This window comes from Protopterus annectens, chromosome 11.part0 (genome assembly GCF_019279795.1).
Source record: "Protopterus annectens isolate FY-2018-M chromosome 11.part0, PAN1.0, whole genome shotgun sequence".
NCBI classification, from domain to species: Eukaryota; Metazoa; Chordata; order Ceratodontiformes; family Protopteridae; genus Protopterus; species Protopterus annectens.
The window spans coordinates 852,740,165-852,752,372 of record NC_056745.1 but is presented as its reverse complement, the minus strand read 5'-3'; the positions used below and the strand labels follow the sequence as shown (position 1 = coordinate 852,752,372).

Genomic DNA, 12,208 nt, shown 5'->3' with positions numbered 1-12,208 from the left:
CTATGTATTTATTGTAGAAAACATACAGACTCAACCTTTTGCACTTAATACCTCCTCAGGAGTTATGTATGTATTCTGGCTGATATATACGCACATGATTTTAATGAGCCTTTCTAATAGATAACTATTTGCACAGCCATTTGGCTGTGCTTTGAGAAATGTAAAGATGCTGGAGGGATTCACAGATAAAATGCATACATTCCCATCATATCATATGATGTGAGGTAAATCCTTCCACAGAAGGTATTCCTTTTCTGATGTTGCTAAACTGGCACAATTCTGAAATTTCTCTAACTTCTCATCTCAGTTGTCAGTCATAAAGTTACGTGCTGGGTTTGTTAGGCATGACCATTCTCTCTGATGCCCAGACAAAGCACTCTCTACTGAACAAACAACCTGTAACCTATTAAAAAATGCACAGCTATGGATGGAGAGGCCATCCGAACCAGGGGGAATGGTATAATGGAAGCAGGTAATCACTGCAGAGATCTGTCTCAAAAATCACCATATATGCTGGGTACATAGTAGTCTACTTTCTTAACATGACGTTGAACATACATAAATGATTTAGATGTACAACAGATGATCTTACATATCTCTCTGAGTCTGCATTGACCTCTCTGTGTTCCGGAGGCACCAGGTAGAAGGAAGGCTTTGCAATGATCTCTTGCAAACGACAACATGTTGTTTAAGGTGCAATATTATCTCAGGCTCTACCCCATCTTGTACAGATCGTTCAGTGGCCTAAACTCTTCAGAAAGGATGTCAAGAATAGAAGCACATCCCGATGTGTGCATCACACCCCCTCTCCCCTTCCCTGAGAGACATGAACAGGGAAAGCCCAATCATTCTTCTTGCAAAACAAACTAAATAGTGATAAAAATGTATTTTGTGGTGAGCTGCCCCACCCTGCACTTCCTGACGTGATGGCTCTGCTTTTACTCACAATCTCTGAATATCTAGAACCACCAAACAATTATTATAGAAAGGAAAATAGCCTTGTGTACAATGCTAACAGCAACCTGTCAATCATTCAACACATTAGACAATGTGCAACAAAGCAAGTACCAAATTAAGACACAAATAGGAGAAAATGAATAAACCACCAAAAAGTTAAACAAAAAACGACAACTCCCGAACGACCAACTAAAACCATTTAATACTAAGCAGTTTTCGTCCAGTAAATCACATGAACTTCCTCAGATACAAAATATTCTTTCTCATCACAGTTTAAATATCCCCCATTACAAGTCACATGATCCACAACACTCATCTTAAAGCTACAGAAAATGCTTAACAAAATAATCTATAATATATATATATATATATATATATATATATATATATATATCTACCACACAAAAATTATTAATCATGCAAATATCTAAAAAAAAAAAAAAATATATATATATATATATATATATATATATATATATATAGATATATATGAAAATCTAAAAAGTAATACTTTAATATCAAATCCTACCTATCCAATTTTTTTAAATTTCAACAAACAGTTGATAGAGTATAAGTAACTTCCACCCCAAAATCTTCCACCAATGAAATCATCTTAGCTGCTCTGACAAATTACCCCTTAACAACTGAACGTTTCTGATGAAATGGGTGGGCACTTGAGAAATGGAGGAAAGCATTCGAATATGTGCTTTTCCTATATATTTTAGATAAGTATCTACCATTAGTATGATCTTTCCTGAGTTCTACATCTAAATAAGACATTATATCAGAATGGAAACTAAATGTAAACTCCAGGAAATCAGTGGTGTTATTCAAGTAATGCATTATGTCAACAGCCGTCTCTTCATTCCCCTTCAGTGTAAATATGTGATCCAAGTAACAGGTGAAGAAATGAATTTTATTCCAAACTTGGTTATTCTTAAATAAGAGCTCATGTTCCCAATATGCCATAACTAAATTTGCAAAACTAGTGCTGCAAGGGGACCATATTGCTACACCACTTTTTGTGAGTAATAATCACCCTTAAAAATAATGCAGTTATTAGTAACAATTATGTCCAAAAGTTCAACCACCAAGGACATGTCTGAAGTAGAAGCACCCTTTTGTTTCAAAAGAGAAGAAACCCATTCAATACCCACCCAAGTTATGTGGCATTGATGTATATAGGTCCTTCACATCCACTGTTAAAAAATTATAACTTTCATTTAATTCAAGACTGTTAGTACTCTGTAAAAAGGACCAAGAGTCATTGCAAATATGTTGCTCGGCTGACAAAATGTTTTTCAAAATATTATCAACCAATTTTGTACTAGTGTATGTAATAGAGTTTCTACCATCCACAATGGGTCTTAAAGGGGATTGTTCACGTCTTTATGGATTTTAGGAATGCCAAAAATCACCGGTATCAAAGGTGCAGGCATAGACAAATAATTAAACAGGTCCACATCTATTCTCACTTCTGTAAACTAATCATTAATGTTGATCTAATGCATTACTTGAATAACACTAGTATGATTAATTTTACTGTTAGATTTTTTATACCTTTTAGCTTAGATTCAACTAATTTGACACAAATTGTCCATTAGAACTGGTGTTTACTAACTGATGATTTGAGTATCAGAGAAAAGGTAGGCAAGTATCCTAGATCTGTTTTCAAGAGGGGGCCAAACTTTAAAAATATCTTGGAATGTAAGGGCAATGATGGAGCTAGAAACCCAGGCATGTTTATATGTGAAGCATACTCTTATTGTAGATATATGGAGATAGGAAAGACTTTTATTGTAAATAATATGAGGTTTAATACCATCCAGAAATTTAATTGTAGTTCCAAGATGGTTGTGTATTTGGCCAAGAGTCAAGTGTGTGCCAGTTACTATGTTGGCAAGACTAAACGTAGGTTTAGAGAATGGGTGTATGAACATCTCTATAGTATTAATAAAAAAAAACTTGACAATGCTCTGGCTAGACATATTTTTTGTAACCATGGCCATTCTTTTAAATTTCGAGTGATTGATCAGGTTGCTTATGACATAAGGGGAGGACCATTCAGTCTAAAATTAGACAAACTGGAATTATTTTGGCAAATATGCTTAAATGCATATAATTATCCAGGTCTCAATGACTTATGTTCTATCAACTGTTTGCTGAAATTAAAAAAAGGAATAGGTAGGATTTGATATTATAGTATTAATTTTTAGATTTATATATATATATATATTTATATTTTTTAGATGTTTGCATGACTAATAATTGTTTTGCGGTATATATATATATATATATATATATATATATATATATATATATATATATGTTACAGATTATTTTGTTAAGAATCTTCTGTATCTTTAAGGTGAGTGTTGTGGAACATGTGACTTGGGTGGTGGGATATTTAAACTGTGATGAGAAAGAATATTTTGTATCTGAGGAAGTTCATGTGATTTACTGGATGAAATGCCTTTAATATTAAATGGTTTTAGTTGGTTGTTGCAGAGTTGTCATTTTTTTGTTTAAGTATCAAATCAAAGCAGACAAAAAATATTACCCCAATCTGCATCACACAACATTGGTCCATAATTGCTCTGTTTATCTATTCACAATCTCCTGATCAACCCATTCAGCCATCTCCCACTATGGTAAATCACACAGACTCTATTGCCAGCCAATTTAATTAATACTTCATTAAATTTGTATTGTCGCATCTTAGCATTCCCACAACCAGGATCCCTCACCCCCCAACCCCCAAGCAAACCACAAAATAATCTCCTCAATTAAAATATATGCTTCATAAGCTAAACAAGCCTATTTTGTCACTAACAAAATTCCTCTGAGTATATTAAACTAGTGGCTGGCATTCTAGCATGCCCTATCTCAGTTTTAATAAATAAATCATTAAAGGAATGTTATGTTCTAGAAATTTGGAACAAATCAGTTATCATACCACTGTATAAAGATGGGGAGTTCACCAAGTCCTCTAATGTTCATCCCATTGACATTCTCTCCTTTTATTCAAAATACTCAAATATATATATATGTGTGTGTGTGTGTGTCTGTGTATATGTATGTATATATATACCGCGGTAGTGGTGCTACGGTAGCGTTGTCGCCTCACAGCAAGATGTTATCCCGTTCAATTCTCAGCTAGAGCGTCTTCTGTGTGGAGGCATACATGAATGGGCTTGCCTTCATTGAAGGTTGTGCGTCAGAGCTGGTAACTCGGCACGTAAAAATCCACTACCAAACATTAGCGGACCGGAGTTCCGCTGTGGCGACCCCTAACCGGGATAAGCTGAAAGACACAACAACAAATATATATATATATATATATATATATATATATATATATATATATATATAAACTCCATTTATCAAGCATTTTTCTGACAATTCACATCTCTCTCCAACACAGCATGTGTCATTTAGGTCCCCATCATAGCGCTTCTACTGCTCTTCTTATTAATAATGTAGTCAGTCATTATAGGGACTTCAGCAATCTTGTCTCACCTCTCTCTCTCTCTCTCTCTTAATCTTTCATGTCCCAGCAGAAACTACTACTTAGGTTGCCCTCACTTTTTTTACCACCCTTCCCTATCCTGGTTCATAGCAAAGAGATCACAGTCAGTAAAGTGATTTAAAGAACAGTACCCATTTTCACCTACTTCCATTGGAATTCCGCAAAGATCTATCGATGACCCTTTACTCTTTAATATATTTAAAAATGTTCTGCATACATCAGCAAAGGAGGCACAGATGACACCACTCTCATCTGCTCTACCACAACACTGTCAGCTCTTTAAACCTTAACCCAACCTACGTTCTCCTTAATTAAGTCTTGGCTAGAAAGCTCATTTCTCCCGTTAAATGCTGTAATAGCACAAACTAATGATTTTCACTCCTATATCACTCAATAATTTAAACTCTCCTTCTTTATCTCTTCAGCACCATCAAAACTTGGTCTCCTGTATAGAAGCAAACACATTTAAGTATCCTATAACTTGCCTCAATCACCTCCTCTAGCTAGAACCACTATATTACTTATCTCTTACTCAGCTGGTCACTGTCCATAATATCAATTACAAACCATGGGATAACTAAGACCTAAGTCAGAAATATGCCCGTGAGCACACCAGAATCCCTTACAGACCAGAAAATGAGGTGGCTACGATAATTATATTCCTCAAATAACACCAAAATAGTACCTGTAGAACACACAAAACTTCTAGAAGTCACAATTGATAACTCACTGAAATTTGATACACACTTGACTGTAAATATAAAAAACTCCACATTAAACTTTGCTGCCTCTACACAGCCAAACCATTCCTCACCAATACCACCAAGCAAGCCATAGCCAGAACACACCTTGTCTCTACTCTCCTATATGCCTTACCCATATTTACTGACCTTAGAAAAACAGAATTAATTAAACTGTAAGCTTGTTATAACAATATGGATACATTTGCTCTTAATTGTTCCACTAGAACACATCACTGACTGCCCTACATGAGCTTAACTGGATTGAACTTCCCCACGTATTGCACACAAACCAACTAGCCATTGTCCACTCAGTTACATCTCAGCCTGAAAACTGCCCAGCTCTGCATAAGCTAGTACAACCATAGAGCAGCAGAGCACTAAGGTCCTCTAAAACTGCTACTGCAAGTCATTAAGGCAGGTGGTCACTATACTGACGCAAGATATCAGAAATCTGGAACACAATCCCTCAAGACATTTTAAGCTCAAGCAACTCAAAACATTTCTCGAACACTTCAGAAAAAAATGGCTTTGCTCATGCACCTCTCTAGGGTGATATTACATCAGCCACCTCTTACACCCCCAAATATGGCCTTATACACAATACTCTCTTTATACTAACATTACACTAAGATCCTCAGATCCTGGTATACTTATACTGTGTATTCCCTACACAAGTACCCTTTCTCCTAACATCTTCACGGTTCAGGTTTTCCTCTACAGTACCTATAGAAAGTCTTTGCATCTGGGTTCTGTCTACACTAGCATTGTTTAAATCGAGTATCTTGCTTTCTACATATGCATACAAGTTTTAACAACATTGCATAATGTTTGTTCTCTAATGGTTTTTTGTAAATTATTTTTATCAACATTGTATAACTTATGTTCGCTAACATTTTTTTGTAAACTTTTGTAACTTCTATTTTGGAATTCTAATTATCTTGTAACATTCTTGATTTTTTTTCTGAGAAATTGTATGTGGAGCTTTTCTCCCTGGACCTCTGCTGAAAACTGGCCTCTGACTCAGTTGGACACTGCCAGTAAACAAATGATAGATAAATAAATAATAAGATGAAGAATATCTGTCATATAACAAAGCATTTGAGATGACTGGACATCTTTCTGACAGCATCTGTGACTTTCAGACTTCTAATGGAAGATATAATGGAGTCAGAACCTCTACTGTCCTCTCCAATACCAATAAGCACACCCAGAAGTCACTTCAGCCTAGGGGAACTTCCTTCTCATAAACTGGGATAGGTTCCCACTTATTCTTTATTTGTTCATTTTACATTTGTTGCTGGGAAAGTCCAGCTAAGCTTTTGACATAATTCCCCACTCAGGCATAGTGGAAAAGCTAAATAAACTGGGGGGGGGGTCATGTTACCCACTGGATTGCAAACTGGTTCACAAACAGGAGATAATAAAAATAGGGAAAAGTGGGTCCCTATTAAATTATCGAACGTTTCAAAGTTCGAATGTCATATGGCCGACACCATATGATCGAACTTTGAAAAGTTCGAAGGTGAAATGCAATGGCGCCGTACACGCAGAATGGGAACATTTCCCTTTTCTGCACTGAAGTGCAGTCTTGGAGTTGGTATATTTAAGTAGGGGGGTGTGGGGGTGCAGGTGGGCTTAACCCCTGCTCAGAGCGTTAAGGTAAGTGGGGTTTTTTTTGTTTTTTTTTTATGTTTTTATTATATATTTGAAGATTCAAGTTTCACTCATATGTTATCAAACATATGAGGTTCAAAATTCTGAAGCTTCAAATATATAACATAGACCCGGGAAATTACCTCTATAAAAATACCAGTCACCAGTGGAGTTCCCCTGGCTTCTGTGCTGGGATCTTTCCTGCTTGTCATCCACTTTTCTGATGTAAAAGCAATACCAAAAGGCTCTGGCTAATAGTTTGCAGATAACAGCAAGCTTGAAGCAATCATTGAAAACCCAAATGACTTAGCCATCCTGCAAGCAGGTTTTTCCCAATTAAATAAATGGTGGCAAAATCATGGAATAGGTTCATAGGTTCATAGGTTCATACTAGGCTATCTGCCCGAGGGCATTTACAAGCCTAGCCCATAGTTTTGTGGCTTACGCCACCTCTTTAGTATGGGGAACTATACCCATTATTTTGCTGTGCCTCTGTCGAGCAGTGACACTGAGGTAATCCCTGGGGTATATCTGCGATCTCCCATCCATTGGTCAAGATTTCTCTTGAACAAGGCCAGCGAGGTGCTCTGCCTCACATATACCGGGATTTTGTTCCACAGCATAGGGAGTCTTTGGGTGATGAATCTATCCTTCCAGCACGTCCTATTAATAGCCGTGTCGAGGTTTAAGTCTCCTGCCCTTGTGGCTCTGACGGATCTAGATTTTTTGAGGTGAAGCATATTCATCAAATCTGGGTTTGACATGGCCTTGTATGTTAGGCAAAGGTCACCTCTGAGCAGGCGGTAAGCGACTGAATAGAGCTGGAGTTCTTTCAGTCGGGCAGCATAGGACAGATGTTTGAGACCCTTTATCCTTTTGGTGAGGAACTTTTGTGGCCTCTCCAGCTGCTGCAAGTGTCGGGTCAGATACATTCCGAATGGGGCATTGTACTCAATCATTGGTCTGATGAGTGATGAGTATAGGGAGACTATGACCTCCCTTGATCTAGATGAGAATCCCTTCATGATAAGGTGGGCAATGTAGAAGGTCTTCCTAACTACTTTAGCTACATGGGTGTCGAATGACAGACTACTATCAACCTGGGTCCCCAGGTCCCTGATAACTTCTTCTGTGCTCAGTGGATTGCCACCTATTTGGTAGCTAGGGGTAACCTTGTTTTTCCCGAAGGGTATGACTATGCATTTTTGGCATTTAACTTTAGGCCATGGCTCTGGCACCAGTTATCCATTTCTGTGAGACCCTTCTGAAGGATATCTGTGTCAGATGTGTTTTCTACTATGGCCCAGTTTGCAGTCATCTGCAAACTTTGTCAGCCATAACCCTCCTGTGTTTGCTTGTACTTCGAAAAGTAGATGCCAAACAAGAGTGGGCCCAGGACTGAGCCCTGTGGTACACCACTTGTGACAGGCTTTGAGTCTGACATGGCGCCAGCAACTCTGACCCTGTGGGTTCTGTCACTCAGCCAGTTTGCAACCCATCTTGTGATGTATAGGTTAACATTTAAGCTGATGAGTTTTTCAATGATACCCGAGTGGGGTATTGTATCGAAGGCCTTCGCCAGATCGAGGTAGGCTGTATGGACTGCCTTTCCTCATCAATGGCTTTGGTGACTGTTTCAAAAGTCAACCAGGTTTAGAAGGCATGATCTGCCTTTGACAAAGCCAAACTGGGATGGATCCAAAGTCTGCAAATTCCCTATGTCTTTATTTATGAGGTCCATTATGATCCTCTCCATGGCTTTGCAGATAAGGCTTGTCAAGCTAATGGGCTGGTAATTTCCAGGGTCGGTGGAGGCACCGCCTTTGTGAAGTGGGACCACAGTTGCAGTGCGCCACACCCTGGGTACGTATCCAGAGGTAAGACTATGATTAAACAGCTGTCCTAGCTGTGGGTTTAATTCCTCGTTGAGTTCATGGAGCACACAGCCGGGGACACCATCAGGTCCCATGGATGCTGAGTTTTTGCTTTGGAGAGAGCAGTTCTCACTTGGGCGTTGGAGATGTTTGGGGGCTGCAATCGCTTGGTATAGATATCTCTCCTTTTGGGGCAGGGGGGTTTGCACTGAACCTGTCAGCCAGTATGTTGGCAATGTCTGTAGGATCAGTAATCTTCACATCATTTTGAACTAGTTCTGAACATATCTGGGAGTTTCCTCCCAGGTTTCTAACATAGCTAAAGAAGGCCTTATGATTGTCTTTGAGTCTTTAGCTATTTTTCTCTCAAAATTTGCTTTGGATGATTTTATGAGAGCTCTTAGTTTTTACTTATAGTGATCAAGGGTGTCTTACCTTTTAAGGATTTTGCTCTATCTTGTAGTAGCTTCCTCCTTTGTTGTAGAGTTTGTTTATGGCTGGGGTCCACCAGACTGGACACTTGCCTTTGGTACAAAGAGTCTTTGTTTTGCTTGGGATTGCCTTATCCATGCAGTCCTGCAGGTGCTGGTAGAAGGCATTTGTAAGTGATTCAGTGGCTTGAGTACTGTTTTCCGCTGGCTCGGGGCCTTAAAGGAGACCACACTAGTCTTTAGAAGTGTGAAGTCGGCTTTGAGAAGTTCTTTACTGTGGTCTTTTTATTTCAGGTGGGGTGGGATGAGGACCTCCAGCGAGATTAGTTTGTGATCTGATCTCACCAGTGAGGGGTATACTTCCGGCGTTGAACATTGTGCTCCCATGTTCGTGATGATGAGATCAAGTATGTTTTCTCCTCTTGTGGGATGGTGACTAGTTGTTCCATGGCATTTGAGTTTATGAATTCCAGGAACTTTTGGGCTAGGGTGTTTGGGCTTGAGTAGTGTTCCCAGTCTATATTAGGGTAATTGAAGTCACCTAGTATGATGGTGTTTGGTGATACATTTATCCACTCTAGTGTTTTCAGGAAGGCCATGTGAGGTTCCTGAGTTTGTGAGGGTGGCCTGTAACATGCTACAATTTGCAGAGCAGTCTTGCCTATGGTTAATTGCACCTGGATGGTCTCCGATGCATCGTGCGTTGCCACCAGTCTTGAGATGTGGGTGTCCTTGATGAATATGGATACCCCCCTCCTTTCTTGGTATTGTCCGGATTTTGGGGCCGGAACGCATGATATGAGGTAAAACCTGATAGTGCTGGGGTGCTCTCAGGAGCCTTGAACCAGGTTTCTGTCACAGCACAGACATCGATGTTCTCCATACTGAGAAGGGCCTCGAGTGCGTGCATTTTGAGATTTAGACTTCTGGCATTGAGCAGCATTACCCTTAGTTTTTTCCTTTTTTTGTGTTCTAGGGTGGTATGTTTAGAATTTGAGCTTTGCCTAAAAAGGCACTATGGGGTGGCAAGAGCCTTTGCCAATATCCGAATCCCAGGGTGACAGGTGCAAGCCGTCCCTTGCAAGCAGCGTGGCTTGTCCAGCATGTCATCCCAGGCAGACAGACATTGGATCCCCTTTGAATGACACCAGAGTTTAAGCCAATTGTTAAAGCTGATCATCTTATCTCTGTATTGTGGCATCATTCTTGGTGAAGGTAGGATACTGCTCAAGGTCAGGGTCATACCTGCCTGGGCTACATAATCAGAGAGCTCCTCAATGTCTCTTTTCATGTAGTCCAAGGAGGTACGTCTCAGGTCGTTTACACCAGCGTGGACAATGACTGAGTCGTATTTGTACCTGCTGTTGAGAGACCTGAGTGCTTGCGTTATGTGGCGGATTCTAGCGCCCGACAGGCAGCTTACTGTGACCTTCTCCTTACTCAGTCTGGTGAGCGGGACGTCAGTGTGTCTGACTATGGAGTCACCAATGACTAGTGTGTCTGGCATTGTGTTTGGCCTTAAGGGCTGTGACTGTTTGACACTCTGACTGTGAGGTCTATGTGTTGCAGGTGTTGTGTTCTGAGGTGGTGGTTGTTTGGGTGTCTGCTTTGGTGGCCTCTGCTGTTTTGGTAGATTTTTGATCAGAGCCTCCGAGTATGTCTTTGTGTGTTTATGTGTATGATTTGAGGTTGTGATGGTACTATGTGAGACTGGGTCTATAGTGTGTGTGGTAACCTTCTCCTCCTGACTGGTCTTGCCAGTCCTATGTTGAGAGAGCTCAGCCTCCAGTTTGGCCGTATAGTTGCATCTCTCGCATGTATTTGTGTTTTGTGGGAGGAGGAGAGGGTTGTCTGTGTACATGAGGCAATTGTAACATTGCCTCAATATTCCCAGGTTCACCAGCTGAGCAGGAGAGGACACTAGCAACTGATCCCTCGACATGCTAGAAGGACTAGACAAAAACTTTAAAAGAGATTCCGGGGGACGTGGGTGACCGAGAAATGGGGTTTGCCTTTTTGGGGTGCTATCTATAAGAGTGCCGTATCAAGGTAATAAGTACTGTAGGAGCAAGTGCTAGGTTTAACAGATAAATAGTCTACTTGGAGTCAAGTAGAGATGATCTTTTTAGTTATAGGATACGCTGATTAGATCAGTAGTATAGTTCGAGGAAGGTAGTTTTAAGGGAAAATTTGAAGAGTGGACTTTAGGTAGCCCGAATAGTTTAAACCTGCTTAACCGGCGCTGCCCTAGTGTGCAACAGTGGCAACTCCGCGCTAAATCGTGCTAAATCGCGCTACTGCGTGCTAAAGCGTGCTTTATAGCAGGGGGCTGGAAAAGACAGGAAATGACCCAAAATGGCCAATAAACTGCAAGTTACTGCCTTAAACCACTCCTCTGAGGACAAACAGGCAGCTCAGTACTCCCTACTCCCACTAGTGAGTAAAGAAACTACCCCTTGACCAAACAAGGAAAATGGAGAAACACAGGAACCAAGACAAAGCCCAGGGATCAGCAAATCTGATCACTGGAACAAACTATTAGGAAAGTATGGAAAACAAGAGTATTTCTTTTGTTTTTTTCAAGTTTTTTTTCAGATAGGCAGAAAATACAATAAATGCTGTGTTTTCGACTAATTGCTATCAAAAGCTAGTACACTTGAGTGTATTAGCCTGTTGTTTAACTTTTAAGCAAAACTTAAACAAGCAAGTGCAACAAACAATTCAAGCTATTAAAACAGTAAAAACAGGTAATAGCAGAATGAAACTAAATGCCAACAAATGTATTATTGTATCATTTGGACAGTCATCTATCACATTGACAATACACCCTTAAGATAAGACCCAGTTGGTTAAGATTTGGGAACTTATGTGGACAGTGACCTAACTTTTGACCAGAATGTTTCCATTGTTGTAAGAATGGATGTCATTGCCCCCCTTTGCTCAGCTCTCATTAAACTAATCATTGAATATAATGCCCCCTTTGGATTGTATCTGTCCAGACACATGAACCAACTGGAATGT

General features: G+C 39.8%; 1 protein-coding gene across 2 annotated transcripts in view; it reads right to left on the bottom strand.

Annotated features, from left to right (window-relative positions):
* HGF (hepatocyte growth factor) overlaps positions 1-12,208 on the bottom strand; it is a 1,211,563-nt gene that overhangs the window by 833,129 nt on the left and 366,226 nt on the right. The window lies entirely within an intron of this gene.